At 45.6% G+C, this 17,321-nt stretch overlaps 1 protein-coding gene across 3 annotated transcripts in view; it reads left to right on the top strand.

Moving 5' to 3' along the window:
* grid2 (glutamate receptor, ionotropic, delta 2) overlaps positions 1-17,321 on the top strand; it is a 324,417-nt gene that overhangs the window by 252,745 nt on the left and 54,351 nt on the right. The gene's annotated exons all lie outside the window — the stretch shown is intronic.

Below are 17,321 nucleotides of genomic sequence, written 5' to 3'. Positions count from 1 at the left end.
AGAGAGAGAGAGAAGGGGGGGGGGAGAGTAAATGTAAGAAGATTCAAGGAGAGATAGAGAAAAAGGGAGAAAGAAGAGAAAGGAGGGAGAAAGAAAATAAGTAGAGAAAAAGAATGAAACTCAGAGACACTGGAGAGTTTTCAAGAAGGAAGGGAAGGGAGGGAGGGAGGGAGAGTTATCAGGAGAGGGAGAGAGAGAGTTGTAGAGAAAAAAAAGAGACCGAGGGAGTGAGGGAAGAGACAGGGCAGAAACTGAGACACACCCCAATCTCTTAAGAATACTTCAGAGTTTATATAAGGTCATAACTGAGAGTGAGCTCCTCGGGGGAAGTCCAAGGGAGGAGAGGGGATTGGAAAGGGATATGGAGGGGTAGGAGACATGAGCAGTGAGGAGCGAGAAAGAGAGAGAGAGAGAGAGAGATAGAGAGAGAGTGGAAATGACAAGAGGAAGAGGGTGTGAAATTCAACACAGGGAAAAAGTGTAATTTAGCGGTGCGAGCTTGACTTGACATCCCGAACGTGGCCACACAAACAGAGCGGCTCTTGATTCTTGGATCCCTTTCCCGAGGCAAATCATTTGTCGTGATTGAGTGTGCTTTCACAAAATAAAACAGACACGCACATGCAGAAAAACACACACACACACACACACAAACACACTCACACATTGAAACTGTTGAGGTTAGCAGCAGAATCAGTACAATTCCCATCAACATGCACTAATGATGGTGATGGAGATAATGGTTAGCACTAATTGCTCCGTTTCATACAAAGTAATTTTTCTTCTAATTACAATCATTCGTGTTTGAGACGGAATCATCGTCGCGAAAAAATAAATCTATTAATGCGCCCACACGCGTCAGGAGAAACAATGAAGCAAATTATGTGATCTTTGGCAGATGAGACTTCTGTCAACCTTTCAATAGGGGACTAATTAGGATGCATGACAAATTGCCCCTAACGAGAAAACAAACGAATACGAGGCAACGCGATAACGTGCAAATGCTCACACGTGTGTGACACGGACGAGTGTAGATGGCCCTCGAGTTCACTATCCTCCCTAAAAAGCTAGACCTGAAATGAAAACACTGATTTTGTGGTTGTAAATGTTGGGCAAATAAATCGTAAGGGAGAACAGTACCGCAGCCTAACGAGCAGGGCTGAGTGATGTGTATTTTTTTTAGTCGTTCCAGTAGTTTTTCTCAGACTTTTTCAGCTTGTTATCTGGCCCTACAAAAAAAGCTAAAAAAAGAGAGACAGAGGGGAGGAAATGTGTTCATGGGTCGTCTTCACATCTGATGTGCTGTCAAAAAGCCAGTGGTACAAATAGGCACCTTCTCCAAACAACCCTGTGAAAAGATGCGATCGGAATGATTGTTGGCTTTCCATGTCAGCCTGACACATTTCTGACTCGTGCAGACTGCAAACGCACACAGTCACTGGGTCATTTGTCAAATGCTCAGTGATTTTGGTAAAGCGCTTTTGCTAACTTTCTGTTCCATGCCAGCACAATCCAATTCGTCCTGTCCGCCTGTCGGTCTGAGCATATATTGCCATTTTGAAAGAAATAACCGGCGTCTATAGCATCCAGTATTATCTGCACTCCAATTCAAAAACGTGTCTGTGAAGATGGAGCTACTAGTCATTTTGATGAATCCATTATCCATCTGGTCTGTGTTCAGGCAGGGGATAGCTGTGTAAATTGCCACTTCTGAGATCAGCCGTGGCTGTAGTCGCACGTTAATCACAACCCTTTCGCTAGAGCTTTGAGGGGCAGTATCTAAACACATTTTGTGAATTTGGATGACATTTCTGGAAGCTCCCTTGATTTGTCAGCAGTTGTAAAGTGAACAAAAACATTTGCAATTACTACCACTGATCTTGAAATCTTAATTTTTTTTTTACATGGATTGACTTTAATTAACCAGCAGGGGCTGTAAAACGGAAAACTGCTAAATCATTTTCAAGTCGGCTCTTTCCGTTTAGCTACCACACTTGGCGGGGTTCATCAAAAGTCAAGTTGGATGCTCTGCTGTGTTTGGCAATGACTTTGTATCATTTCCCAGCTAAAGTATGTACGGACATGCTTCCAGGGGGCAACATCTCAGACATAGTTTTAGGTCTGGTTAATTAATGAGCCTGTCAGTGGGGTGTGTGTGTGTGTGTGTGTGTGTGTGTGTGTGTGTGTGTGTGTGTGCGCGTGTGTTTATGTGGTGGGTGTTGTGTGTGTGTGTGTGTGTGTGTGTGTGTGTGTGTGTGTGTGTGTGTGTGTGTGTGTATGTGTGTGTGCGCGCGTGCGTGTGTTTGTGTGGTGGGTGTTTGTGTGTGTGTGTGTGTGTGTGTGTGTGTGTGTGTGTGTGTGATGTGTGTGTGTGTGTGTGTGATATGTGTGTGTGTGTGTGTGTGTGTGTGTGTGTGTGTGCGTGCGCGTGTGTTTGTATGTCTGTGTGTTGGTGGAGCAGCAAGGGATTGTGTTGTCCGTTTGAGGTGCAGAGGGGCGCCCCGAGGGGTGAGTGCGGGAGTGTGTGTGGAGCGGCGTGAAGCGGAGGTCGGGGGGCGGATGCGCAGCTCACCCTCACCATCTCTCAATAACGAGCACTCTCAGTGGGGCACAGCACAGGAAGGAAGGACCCCCTTTTTTCTTTCCCAACCAGGCAGAACACAAAGTCAATATACGAGCACACACACATGCACACACTCACAAACCCCCACACACACTGATATACAAACTCATGCACACACACACACACACACACAAACATATACATGTTCACACACACACACACTCCACTGCGAATACAGATGCACACAGAGAAGCATTCAAAAACACACACAGAAAGGCAAATCCATATATTCAGTATTTGACACACCCACACAGAGGTAGACACACACACTCATACAGGTGCACAGCACAACATGAGAATACATCAGCATAGGGCATTTCACATTCTCTTTGTCCTCTCTCTCTCTCTCTCTCTTTCTCTCTCTGTCTCTCTCTCTCTGCCTGTTTCTGTCCATTTCACAATCCCACACACTCACTTGTACTTCATACACTGATACAAACTCACCACACACACACACGCACACACACACACACAGACAGACAAGGAGAGAGAAAGACACACACATCTCATTCACACACACACACACACACACAAACAGAAATTCAGACATACAGTATACCGAGAGAGAGAGAGAGAGAGAGAGGAAAAAAGACACACACACAAACACATTCACACACAGACATACACACACACTCACACACACACACACACGCACACACACACACGCACACACGCACACACGCACACACACACACATACATACGTTCACATCATTGCAGCTGACAGCCTCCTTATACCAGCCTCACACACCTCCAGGCCTGAGACAGCATCTCTCTCTCTCTCTCTCTCTCTCTCTCTCTCTCTCTCTCTCTCTCTCTCTCTCTCTCTCTCTCTCTCTCTCTCTCTCTCTCAGTCAGACATGCACCAACTCCTCAGATGAATAACAATGACTGCCTGGGCTAGAGGCTGTCTATCGACGCTTTCATCTTCACTTTCCAAACCCCCCACCCCCCCACTCCATCTCTTTCATCCACATTCTCACAGAGGTAACCCCCCCCCCCCTTCCGCCCCCTCATCCCCAACAAACACCTCCACCACCACCACCCTCAGCACCACCACTGACACCAACAGCTTCCCCACACACCGAACATACACCCACAACTCACCCAAACTGCCTGCCCTCACCTGCTGGGATTCAGACCCTGAACCCATGTTTGGAACTGCCACCTCTGCACCACCATCTCAAAAAAGAAGATGAACATTTCCAACATTGCTCACCCCCCACCCTCCATAGCCCACACCCACCTCCACCTCCACCTCCACCACCCTAATGTCATCCCAGCCCTCAGGATTGGCTTCAGGAGAGGAGGAGAGGGACCTTTTCCTCGCAGCTTTAAAGATCCTTTTGTGGGACACTTAGAGTGTGAAAAGAGGAAACATGCTGATGTTTTTTTTCTCGTGGCCTTTCCCCCTTATCGCTGACACACAGAACCTCTGCGCCAGGGTCTCTCAGCAAGGCTAGGATTTACCCAGACCGCTATTAGCCTTTAATCTGTTCAGCTGTGAGCGGACAAACCAACACATACACACACACACACGCACACACACACACACACACACACACAAAGAGATGCACACACATACACACACACACACACACACACACAAAGAAATTTACACACACACACACATACACATACACACAAATGCACACACACACACACACACACAAAGAGATGCACACACACACACACACACACACACGCACATTCTCACACACAAACAAACAAATGAACACACACCAAACACACTCACGCATACATGGAAACTCGAGGCCTCTCTGGCAAGCAGTAAACATGAGCTAAGCAAACAGAAGTCAAGCCCAGCAGAGTTGCTTAAGTGGGCCTGCTGCCAAATTGAAAAACATGTCCAACAAGACAGTTACAGGCAGAAAATATGCTTCGGATGACCACGAGTGCTGTTGATTGTGTAAACATTGACATAAACATTGTACTCATTTTGTGGCAATTTGCAAATAAAAAAAGTGATTAATCTGTCACTTGCGCCAAAATGGCGGATTATACTGGCTGCAGTTGCGTGGGAATCCCATAGAGAGCTGTAGGCACTGGCTGCCACTGTACTGTACTCGGTTCTGTTTTAAAGGAGTTCACTGAAGCAGGTCACAGAGAGAGAACATTGGTTTAATCCTCTCAGTCTGTGCCAGTGGACTCGGCTATTGATCTACTGAAGGGGGCCTGTCACAAAAGGTTTGGAGGAAGCTGCGGTCAGGTAATGGTCATTGTTTTTGTTCGGGAGTTTTGTCCACGCGTCACTGTGCACGGATGGATGGTTGAGTGGCGGGGCCAGTAACTTTCACCGCTGTCGAGAGCAGCAACTAGAACATTAGAGAAGGAGGATGACAAGGAGCAGTAGTTGCTGTGTTCGGCTTGGACAGGAGGCCTTTGGCTTGGTTATATATTGCACCATATGTACATGCACAAACAAATAAAAGCAGACGCTTGCCATGCTCCAACACACAGATACGGGCACACACACACACACACACACACACACACACACACACACACACACACACACACAGACTGGGAGATACTGAGTGAGGACGTGCCCTTTTCATCTCAAGAGAAAACATTCCTGACAGCCCGAAGCCTCCTTCATAATTGGAGAGATGTATTTCATGTTGTGACTGCTATGTATTTGGATGTGATGTCTGAGAATCAAAGACTCAAAGACACTTTGAGAGAGAGAGAGAGAGAGAGAGAGAGAGGTGAGAGAGAGAGTGGGATGAGAGAAAGCCAAGAGATTGGAAGATGGAACACAGAGCAACACATGGCATAGGAAAGAAAGAGTGAAAGACAGGCAGAGAGAGAGAGAGAGAGCACTCCTGCAGCAACATTAGGGTGGAGACGGGCACTTAATTTCCCTCTCAGAGCGGTGAGTGGCGGGCGTCTGGGCATGTGGGCCGGGTCGGGCCGAGGCTCCAGATTACTCATTTCCAGCCTCACCTCGCCTTTCTCTTCTGATTAGTCACAAGCGCCGCCGCGCCCTCGTCCAACCCACCTCTGGCCTGGCCTCCGCGGCCTCCACTGCCCTCTCTCTCTCTCTCTCTCTCCTCTCACAGAGGCCAGCTCCTCTTCCGTAATTACACACGTCACACCAGAGCACCCCACTCTGCCCACACATCCACATCCCAACATGCCATGCGCCACTCTTGACATTGTGGCCAGTCCTCCAACAATACATAAATAAACAAAATAGATAAAAACCCGGAGAGAGAGAGAGAGAGGATACGGGGGTGCCGGTTGTCAGACGAGAGGAAGAGCGGTGATCGGTTCCACCTGTCACATCTGGTGGAGGGGAACCTGACATCTTATTTGTTCCCACTAACGAGAGCATGGAGCCACATCCTGCTCGTCAGGAGGAGGGGCAGCAGAGAGGAGAGAGAGAGAGAGAGAGATGTGTGTAATTACCTTCATTTCGCCTTTGTTTCGTCAAGGAGTTGGCACAAAAGAAGAAAAGGAGAAAATCTAGATCAATTGGGTGTCGGATGCTAATTTGTCAGATCGGGGGCTTTAATGTCTTTTTTGATGTCCTCATAGAGAATGAGGGGCGGTGTAGACGGTGATAGGAGACATGTATGGTGGCAGGTGTGGCAGGCTTGGGTTCAATCCGGTTCTCTGAAGGTTATTTTCCTTCAGAGTGGCCAGTGAATGGCCAGTGGGTCCACACACTGAGTTCTCCTGCTTGCTTAACAACCCTTTCCATTTCGGCTGCAGCACAGGCACTTAGTGAGAAGCCTGCCTGCAAGCTTTTTTTGCTAGATTGGGCGGCACACCGTGGCATAATTCAATTAGTCACTGATGCAATTATGCCCTTTAATTCAATCTGCTATTGAACAATCTGATTACGTTTAAGGTTAATTTTAATGATTCAGAATTAATTCAAATTCCTCCACCAATTACATTTGTATGATCAGGTGTCAAATAGTTCTTTTGGGCAGTTGGGAGTGTGTGTGTGTGTGTGAGGAGGGGGGTGAAGTTAAGAAATATGAAGTAAACAAACATGTTGATTCAGGCAGGCCTGTTTCTGGATCCCCTGGTGTTTTTCAGCATCCCTAAGCAACCACCAGGCACTGACACAAGGACTGGTGCTTTTGTGTGTGTGTGTGTGTGTGTGTGTGTGTGTGTGTGTGTGTGTGTTTGTGTGTGTGTGTGTGTGTGTGTATTTTCCCCACATGGGGCTCAGTGTTTCACACATAGAGAGTGCACACTTGCCTTTTCTAAAGATCCAGGAGGACCTATAGCCTTTTCATTCAGACAGGATTTGAATATATTTGCAGACTACAAAGCAACTGGCTTCCCTGACAGTTCAGCTGATTATCACCCAGCAGTGTGTGTGTGTGTGTGTGTCTGTGTGCGTGCGTGTGTATTTGTGTGTGTGTGCGCCTGTGTGTGAGTGTAGTCCTCTTGCAAACACTGCATACTTGCAGTCTCCAGTGAGCGATGCTCCCGGGCCGATCGCTCTTCCCCCGAGCTCCTGTTTCACCTGTTTTGCCTGCAACTCTAAGGCATGTTGATGAGTAATGTAAGATGGGAGAGAGCAGCACATTTGCAATTCAGAAATGCCAGCCGCCCATGGGTACAGCAGTACAGGAAGAGATGGGTGAACAATGTGCTTTCAGACCTTTTTATTGTTTGTTTTTTTTTGTTGTTGTTTTGTTTACTTGAAGCACATTTCGCTTGTTAACATGATCACATTTTGCTTGCAAATCCAGTCACCTCTGACAATGTAAAGGCTTTGGTTGAATTTATAATCTGGCACATGTCAGATCAGAATTGCTATGGACGAGAAATCAGAACATCCCAGTTTGTAGGCTACTCCATGTTATTGAAGTGATGCACTCCAGTTCAGCTCCCACTACAGAGCCAGCTTTCCTTACGAGAACTGACAGGAGCTGAACTGGAGTGCATCACTTCAATATCTGACAAAAGGACCCTGAACAAACTGATCAACATCTTGGACAATGAGTGTCCCACTCCACAGCACTATTGTTAAGCAGAAGAGCCTGATCAGCTGGAGACTTTGCTCACTGCCTTGCACAACAGACAGACTGAGGAAGTAATTTGTCCCCAGGGCCATTGAACTGTTCAATGCTTCACTTAAGGGAAGAGAAGAGAGATAGACTTCTCTGCATAGTCTGTCTGCCTCTTCACCCCCTCCATGTTTGGATACTGTCTGTCCACTAGCCACTTTTTACCACTGTCTTTCTGCCTCACTGTTTGCGTGCTATATTAGCACATTAGCACAAATGCATAACCCCTCCCTCCATGCCACAACCGAACTGTGGCCACACTTATACCTTTTCTTAAAATAGTTATATATATATACAGTAGATATATAGATATATAGACTTATTCTTGCACTGTTGCACTGTTGGACTTACTCATTTGCACTATCACCATGACCACTATCACCATTGCACTATCACCGTGACACTCACACAGAGCACCTTACCTTACCTTACTATGCACAGAGAAACACAGGCTCAGTCCCTGCCTCAGTCATTGCAAGTGCCTCTTGATTGATTAATCACCACTATGTGGATACTGTTTTTGAAATGATTTAGATTAAGTGTTAGTTAGTATAATTTGTATTTTAGTATATTTAGTATATTATTTATCTTCTACTGTCCTTATTGCTTAGTTGTATTTTTATATTATATACTTTTAATGACTTTTTCTGCTGTTAGTGAATGTGTGTGTGTTGTCTGTATGCTACTGAGACCTTGAATTTCCCCTGTGGATCAATAAAGTATCTATCTATCTATCTATCTTCAACATGGCAAGGGCCACATTGTTAAGATCCGCCTTTGTCTGAAGGAGAAGTATCTTTGGAATCCTTGAGTTGTCACTATGCATCTAAGTTAGCTTTTGCTCTCTTCTGCCTTCCCAGCAAATATCTTTGACTTGTGAAATGCTTGGGGTCCCTCACTGAAGTAAGAGTGGCGTGCGCATGCAGGCCTGCTGTAAGAGAGTCATCATGATGAAATAATCTGAAACTAGAGATGAAACCTTTCTGGAATTGCAGCCAGAGCCTCCGCGCCCTCTTAATGATGGACTGTCTGATTAAATGAACACACGGAAAATTGGCTGTGACAACGTGGAAATGAAATATTAATATGTTCACAAAATGACCGCTGGACTGCCGAGGAGAGGAAGAGGAGAGGGGAAGGAGCTAACACAGCAGCAGGGATTGCCCAGTACGCACGGGCACAGTAAAGTCGGAGGGGAGCGAGGACTATTCCAAAGGGCCCAACAGGGGGCCCCTTCAGAACATAATGACCAACACTATTATTTTTGGGGGTGGGGGGAAATCTTATATTCTTTTATAGGGCCCAAAATATTTAGCAGCAGTAACCAGTCTGAGAACAGGACTAAGACTTTTATCCCGGGGTGTTCCCTCATAGAGGGTATCAGATTCAGAGGTACTGTAGTTATAGACCTAAGGCAGCCAATCCCCTTAACAGCATATAAATCACTGTACTTTAATTAAAAATATTTAATGTCTCACAGAATCAGCTTATAAAAATATAATTATTGTTTAGCTGAATGAATAACTATGGGTTTGCCCTTAGGCTTGACTCCCAACTTGATTTTTTGTCTTAAAAGCCAAAAGCCTAAACGCGGGTAGAGGAAATCAATTGTTTTTACCACAGCCTGGACAAAAGACTGCACAGCAACTCATTTAGCTCTACAGCGAGATTGACAGGCCATCTGAAAAATCCAATCAGTTTCACATTTCGTAATTAATGGCAGTCATGTTTGGACGGTCCCAGCTCACATCTGTCAAAGGGGGAAAAAAAAATCTATGAAGTCATTCACAGCAAAGCGCAGTGGAGTGTAGCATAGCATAGCATAGCATAGCATAGACACACACACACACACACACACACACACACACACACACACACACACACACACACACACACACACACACACGCACCCTTGACTCCCAGGTTCGTTGCTCTCCGATCGCAGCTTGTGATTAAACTGTACAACGGATAGAGTGTGGCAGTGTTGATGCAAAGCTCCGCGTGGCTTTTAAAAACATCCATCGGAGCTGTCCTCTCCCCGTCTGTCCACTCCTGCGCCAGGTGGTCTGTGAAGCATGGACAGATGCTCACTCACTCACTCACACACACACACACACACACACACACACACACACACACACACACACCACACACACACACACACACCACACACACACACACACACACTCCTTGCCGAGTGAGCAGTGTGTATATGGAGTGAGACACATGCACACACATATTGAAACACTTACAAACTAACACACTGATACACACACTCTCTCTCTCACACACATACACACACACTAATACAGACACAACGCAATAATATAAAACACACACACACACAAACAAACACTCACACAGTACATGGCTCATTTGTCAGAAGTTGTTGGCTTTTTCTTGCCAGTGGCATGGAAAAACAAGTTTCAAGAAAAAAGAAGGTCGCTATTTGTCAGACTAGTGAGGTCTAATTATCTAAGATAACACAATGCAAACAAGTCATCACACATGGTTAGCTTATATGCCGCAGAACTTGAGAAATTGCTGTCACTTCGGTTTGTTTTTGTACATTTTATTTATATACAAAGTAGAGAGGTCAAACGGGATCAGCCTTCACTGTGGGTGTTTATAAAGGAGAGAGTTTAGAGCAACAGCTTGAGGTTATGTTTTTTTCTAAGCTAACTCTAGTGTGTGTTTATCCAAATACAGTCAATAGCCTTCCCTGCCATCTCTCTTTAGACACAATGAAGAGGCCACACCATGCACTGGGAATCTAAAAGGCCTTTCATTTCCTTCCCCACCCACCCCTTGTCGTGATTGCGATAGGCATAATATTTCATAAAGTTTTATTGATCTTGAAAATGAGAAACAAACCAACAATGAGACGCTGAAAGGATTTGCGGAGTCAGTGTTTCCTCTTTTTTGTATCTCTATTTTGCCTCTCTCTCTCTCTCTCTCTCTCTCTCTCTCTTCTTCTTCTTCTTCAAGCGGCCTCCGCATTTCTGCTGAAACGTTCCAAAAAAGAAATTAGTACTTTTCTGTGTGGGATTTGCTAGTTTGTTGGACGCCTCTGTATGAACCCATTGAGAGATAGAGAGAGAGAGAGAGAGTAAGAAAGAGAGTGTGAGAGAGGGAATGAAATCTCCTCCATCATTCTGCCTCCTCTCGCCTTTCTTAAGGAACAAATCTGTGTTTGGCTGAGAGCAGTTTGCTTGGGTCGCTCACTGGCGAGAGATGTTGAAACTGGGAACTGTCTAAGGCGCTGGGCAAATGCAGTCACATTGCAAAGACTCCCACCTCTCCACTACTGGGATAAACAATTAGAGGAAGGAATTCAGATGTCACTCAATTTCTTCCCCCCCCCCCCACTCCTTCTCTCTCTCTCTCTCTTATTCTCAATCTCAGTCTCTCTATTTATATCTCACTGTTTTCTCGGGGCCTGGACCTTATGAGTTTTGGGTTCACCGATATGACAGATAGCAACACCCTAAAGTCGCTTTTGATGAAATCCAGCCCCATGTGCATCCTTCATATCTGTGTGCCGTTATTATGAACCGTATGAGGGCCATGGGAGGCTGGAGTCAGTACAGACTAGAATAAATTGAATGCATTGTGATTGCATTCTCAGTTTCCTTCATAGAGCTAATGGTAACCATTGATTAAAATTTCTCAGCCTATTAGTGTTAAGACACACACCTTTGGTTGTTCGTGATGGCTCTCAGATAGCTAGCTGTCGGATGAAATCCATGTGATGTAGTCATGGTGTGTAGACAACTTGAACAAACTTGAAAAATGTATTTGAGTATTAGCTAAGTGGGATTTTGCAGACACCTTTATACCAAGAGACTTACAGCAATCAAGGATCTAACCAAACTCCACAGTTGCTCCACCACACCATTATAATCTTTGAAATCTAGAATAGAAAGTTAAAGTTAAAGGTGACTGGTATTTAGCAGAAGCATTTGTCCCAAAGCAACAATACAATGCTAATATTGATGTTGACAAAGACTATAGTGAGACTATAGACTATAGTGCACAACAGTTAATTCAGTACACTGAGGAATTCATGTAGAATTGAGAGGATGAACAATTAGGGTGGCTAAGTAATAACAAGCATTGCAAAACACATTTTGCAGTAGTTTTGTGTAAAAAAAGCCAAGCCCCATAATACAATAGTTCAACCCTTTACTGTTTCTGCTTTGGGGTTTTTTACCACGTTCACATTTGAGGGCCAATCAGTCATGCTGTGAATACCACAGTCACTGAAATTAGAATTAGCCATAAATATTCACTTTGATGGAGGAGCCAAGATAAACAGTCTGCTTATTTCATTTAATTTGATTAGCTATATTTTATTACACAGAGGAGCGTTTAAAACAAACTGTTATGGTAGATGTCTGCCAGAGCCGTGGCATCTGCACGCACGGAAGTGTTGTTGACGTGCCAGATTGGTTAGTTTAGCTTGGAACTACTTGTCGTTACTAGGACTGGAGAGAGTAGGGTAGGCGTTATGGGGTACAAAGAGAGTAGGACATAGGCAAGGCCAGCATATTCTCTGACCCTGTCTCTCTCTTCTGCTCTTGAAATGTTTCATTAGAATAACCTAGAGATTAAGGCCACTCTCATGATGGCGGTGTCACTCTTGGAAAAATCTATTTGAGAAGTTTCCATTACAATTATAGCCATATCTATCCGTACCCAGAAACAAAACCCTTTTTTTTTCTTAATGGCAGTCAAAGACTTTGCTCTTTTTTTTCTTTCTGTATTTCTAGAAAATGAACATAATCTCTCTAAAGACTGTTCTGCATAAATGTCCTCTAATACCCAGACTTAAAGTAATTATTGAATCATTTGAATTTCAATCTAATTGGTTTTCTTCACCCGCTCTGAAGGGTAAGCCTAGCGACGGTAACTTTCATATGTAAAACTGTCCCTAAGATTCCTGATTCCTGTGTCGCGTTCTCCTACACCCTCTCAGGGGATATTGGAGGATGCTCTTGAAACATATTATGAACATGAGTCACTGCGTCTGATGGAAAAATATGCTTGCACATGGAGCCTGTGGTGCCTCTATAGTTCAAATCACTATGCAGCTCTCACACACACACACACACACACACACACACACACACACACACACACACACACACACACACACACACACACACACCACCTCTCTGAGGGATAAAGGAGAGCGATGATTGCCTTTTAATGGTTTTTCAGACTCCACTCTGTTGGCGTACGTGAATGTTTGTGTGTGTCTGTTTATGTGTATCTTGCCTCTATATCTCTGTCTCTCTCTCTCTGTGTGTGTGTGTGTGTGTGTGTGTCTGTGTGTGTCTGTCTGTATGTGTGTGTCTGTGTCTGTGTTTGTTTGTGCTTTTGTGTGGATGCCTCTAGGCAACTCTTAAGAAAGTAATGCTTAAGAAAATGATGGGCAGCACGCACACACACACACACACCGCAAGGCCCGCGTTTAGAGCATAAACACATCCAGCCTCTCGGGGCAACCCCTGCAAGCCCGTGGACATATCTCAAATTGATTTCCCCCCGATAGCATCTGTGAAAAAGTTACTGTATATATCTGCTATTTATAAAAAAAAGTGATATGTCTTTGCTCTTCAGGAAGACTATGAGAGAATGGGTTCATGGCAAACAAGACAAGGCGCCAGAACAGCTCATACATGCACACATATTCACACACACACACACACACACACACACACACACACACACACACACACACACACACACACACACACACATTCACACACACTCACACATTCACACACACTCACACACACTCATCCATACACATACACATACACACACACGCACACACACACACACACACACACACACACACACACACACATCCATACACACACACACACACACACATACACACACACACATCACGCTCCCTGAATAGGAACGAGCCGGTGTTAGAGCACAGCATTCATTTCCTCTCTTTTGCACATTTTCGTCCTGAGGAGGGGCTGATCCAAATGAAAGCAATAAGTCCTGTGGACGGGGCATTCCCTGACACGTTTATCGAGAGATAGATTGCCTTTCTCACCAGCCGCCGCCTCCTCTCCGCTCAAACAGACCCCATTCCTCAACACACATTCCCCCTCTTCAGACCGATGCCAAACAGCCCGGGCTAGTCTTTCATTCATGTCCAAGTTGAACTAATTCATTAGATCTTATCGCACCATAAACTTCTAAATCCCCATCCCACCACCCCACACACACACACACATACACACAATTCCCCCACCCCTATTTGAAGTGATACAGTGCTAAAATGTTGCCGTGGCTGGTTGTACTTCAGCTGCAAGACAGTTTCAGTTCTTCTTGTTTGCCTTTAAATCAGTGCAGTGCACAACCTGCAACATCTTGATCAACAACAACAACATCAACAAAAAGAAGTGGTCACAACATGCATATAAACAGCAAGGAAGCAGTCACAACACGCCCAAATGGCGAGGACGCCGTGACATCATGCGTAAACGACAAGGAAACACTCACATGCTCTGACGTTCAAGAGGAAGCGGTCGCCTAGGAGGAATAGATCTGGCCTAGATCTGCCGTGGTTAGACCTGATCCAGGCCAAACCCGAGCCAGAATCAGCTGATCTCCTGGAGAACACTCAGTGGTCACTCGGTGGTCAGTGTGGCGGCATAAACAGGGCCATGAGAACATGCCTGTCCTTGCTCAGGTATCCGACTAGTCAGATACACCAGACTACGTACATAAATACAGTGTGTGAAGGTTGCCTTCCCTTGATATACCTTTGTGTGTGCTCTCAACACCTGGCTAGTCCCGACCTGGGGCGCGTTCAAATTCAGATTTCAAACAGGTGAATGCGATTGTGAATGTGAACGTTTGCAAACGGTTTTCTGTTTGCCTTGAGTTCTCAGTGAACGTTTGCGAACACTCACAAACAGTTTGAGGAGGTAGTTCTAGTGCTTTCTGTTCCCACATTTGGATTATGTACTCAAGTCTGGTCTAGAGATCGGTGGTGTCTTTTTTGGTGTGCTTTTTCAGTTCATGAAGCAGCTTTTGCACCACCATTGGAAGACATCTGTGAAAGCCTCTAGTGTGAAAGCACCAGTGCTGCAATGGACTTGCTTCCTCTTTATCCTTCTCCATCACTTTCCTTCTCTCTCTCTCTCTCTCTCTCTCTCTCTCTCTCTCTCTGAAATGGAGAACACAGTACTATTTGTGTCACTCACTCATCTCACTCCTCACATCTCACCTTATACTGTAAACACTTGCACGCTCTCTCTCTCTCTCTCCCTCTCTCTCTCCATCCCTCTCTCCTGCCCCCATGTTTTGAAGAGGAGAGAGAGAGAGAGAGACTGTGCCTTTCCGCTCAGTGACTGCAGCTAAAGAGATCTTCTACATGTCTCCATATTTAATGCTTTATTTTTTTTGGTGGTGATTTACAACGCTGGAAGTTCCTGGGCTGGCTGTGCGGCGAGATAGCAGGTGGAGGGGGATGGGTGAGGCCTGGGCTTCAAAGCATAAACTGTATGCAAATTGATGGCATTATTTGCCAGCTAGCCTCATAATGGGATACTTGATGGGTTGAATAAATTGCAGGCACCACGGAAAAACCCGGAAAGCCTGGCCCGGTGCCAGAGAAATAAAGGTGACACGGTGGGCGAGGCACGCTTCCCCCCCCCCCCCCCACCGCCACCCCCACCTCTCCGCACCGAGCTCGACTCTTCCTCTCTACCGACACGCCCGACGTGTTTTCCTTAAGTTATTTATCACCAGAACGCTTCTCCAGAAAAAAAAAAAAAGAGTGAGGGAGGGAGTGAGGGAGGGAGGGAGGGAGGGAGGGAGGAAGAAGAATATAAATAAATAAATAAAGCAAACTGCATTCATCAGAAGCTACAATCTCAAGCTCTCAAGGTGCCTCAGAGATTTAGAGACCTTTACAAAAGTAGCTTCATATAAACCTTTGACTGTTCTGCGCCAGTGGCTTCAAAGGACTTATTTGAAGTTGCCTTAACTGCTGAGTGGCGGGGAATGGGGAGTGAGCAGGCTTTGCTGCTGCTGCGGTGTGTGTGTGTGTGTGTGTGTGTGTGTGTGTGTGTGTGTGTGTGAGTGTGTGTGAGAGTCAAGGGCTACTAGAGGACTGGTCTGGAGAGGACTGCTTGAGTTGAGCTCTTGTGTTTTCTCATCTTGTCAGTGTCATGGTCCACTCCGTGCTCTCACCCCAAGACACTTGGTCTGTCCCAGGCCCAGCTGAAATGACCAAAGGCAAATGTTTTTACACCTCTAATCCAAACTCATTAGGAAATAACTCGCTGTAGTGGATAGCAGAATGTCAGCAACATCAGCAGAAATATGCATTTTTCACATTTTCACACAGCATTTCATCAACATAGTACAAACAAGATTTCCCCAATGAGATCAGTTGTAATGTTGTCACATCTTACTGCTTTCCAGGAGAATGGGGGGGGGGGGGGGGGGCTGAAAAATCCACTTCTCCTAGAGGAAGGCACCGCCCTCCCATGGTTATGTTTTTCCCCCAGCGGAGTAGATCATTGTGTTCCTACAAAATGATTATATGCAGAACCACACTCCTCTGACTAGCTAGTTCTCATTCATGGACCTGGCAAACTAAACAGGGGAAGTGTTACTGCAGGTTGCGTCAGGTGAGCATCAAATGAACATCAGACACTCTCACAGTGTGTGTGTGTGTGTGCGCATGTGCGCGCTTACAGTATGTGTGAAGGTGTGTGTGCGCATTGACTGACCTTGGCCTTTTCCCAGCTTCCCTGGGAGAGACTGACCCAGGCACTCACCCTGAGATAACTGTACATGCACCCTAACAAGCCTGATGACTTCTCTGACCTCCACACACACGCCTTGGCCCCCTCACAGGCCCAAGCCCTGGACACCAGGGATCGTCCCTTGAGTTGTTTGTCCAAGTGCAGGCCAAAACCTGATAGATCTTTTCGCTGCTCTTTTTATATCACTCGAATATTAGTATAAGTATAGTAAGTATATATACTTTTTTGATCCCGTGAGGGAAATTTGGTCTCTGCATTTAACCCAATCGGTGAATTAGTGAAACACAAACAGCACACAGTGAACACACAGTGAGGTGAAGCACACACTAATCCCGGCGCAGTGAGCTGCCTGCTACAACGGCGGCACTCGGGGAGCAGGGGTTAAGTGCCTTGCTCAAGGGCACTTCAGCTGCGGCCCACTGGTCGAACTGGCAACCCTCCGGTTACAAGTCCAGAGTGCTAACCAGTGGGCCACGGCTGCCCACAATATCAGGACACAAAGATGCTCGCATCCACGGCTTCTTGACCATAACACCCTAACAACACGTGTAATGCATAATGTGTGATGGTCATTAAAATGCGGCGCCTGGCCTGTAGTCAGTGATGTGTTTCATTTCACTCTTGTAATTACCATTGGGTCCATGCAGCTAACATGACCAAAGCCTCCATGTATAATCACCTCTGTGTTCAATTAGAAATCATTTCTTGATGATGGCTGTCAGAGAAATAAATGGGCAACATTAACTGGCTCCTAATTAACCCGCATTTCTGCCAGAGCAGTGATCAGGTGAGTGATTGTGCAACTGTAATAGTGCGCCCTGGAAGTCATATTAAG

Source organism: Alosa sapidissima, chromosome 8 (assembly GCF_018492685.1).
Source record: "Alosa sapidissima isolate fAloSap1 chromosome 8, fAloSap1.pri, whole genome shotgun sequence".
Lineage (NCBI taxonomy): Eukaryota > Metazoa > Chordata > Actinopteri > Clupeiformes > Clupeidae > Alosa > Alosa sapidissima.
Note: the sequence above shows the minus strand (reverse complement) of the source record. Positions and strands in the feature narration are given on the sequence as shown.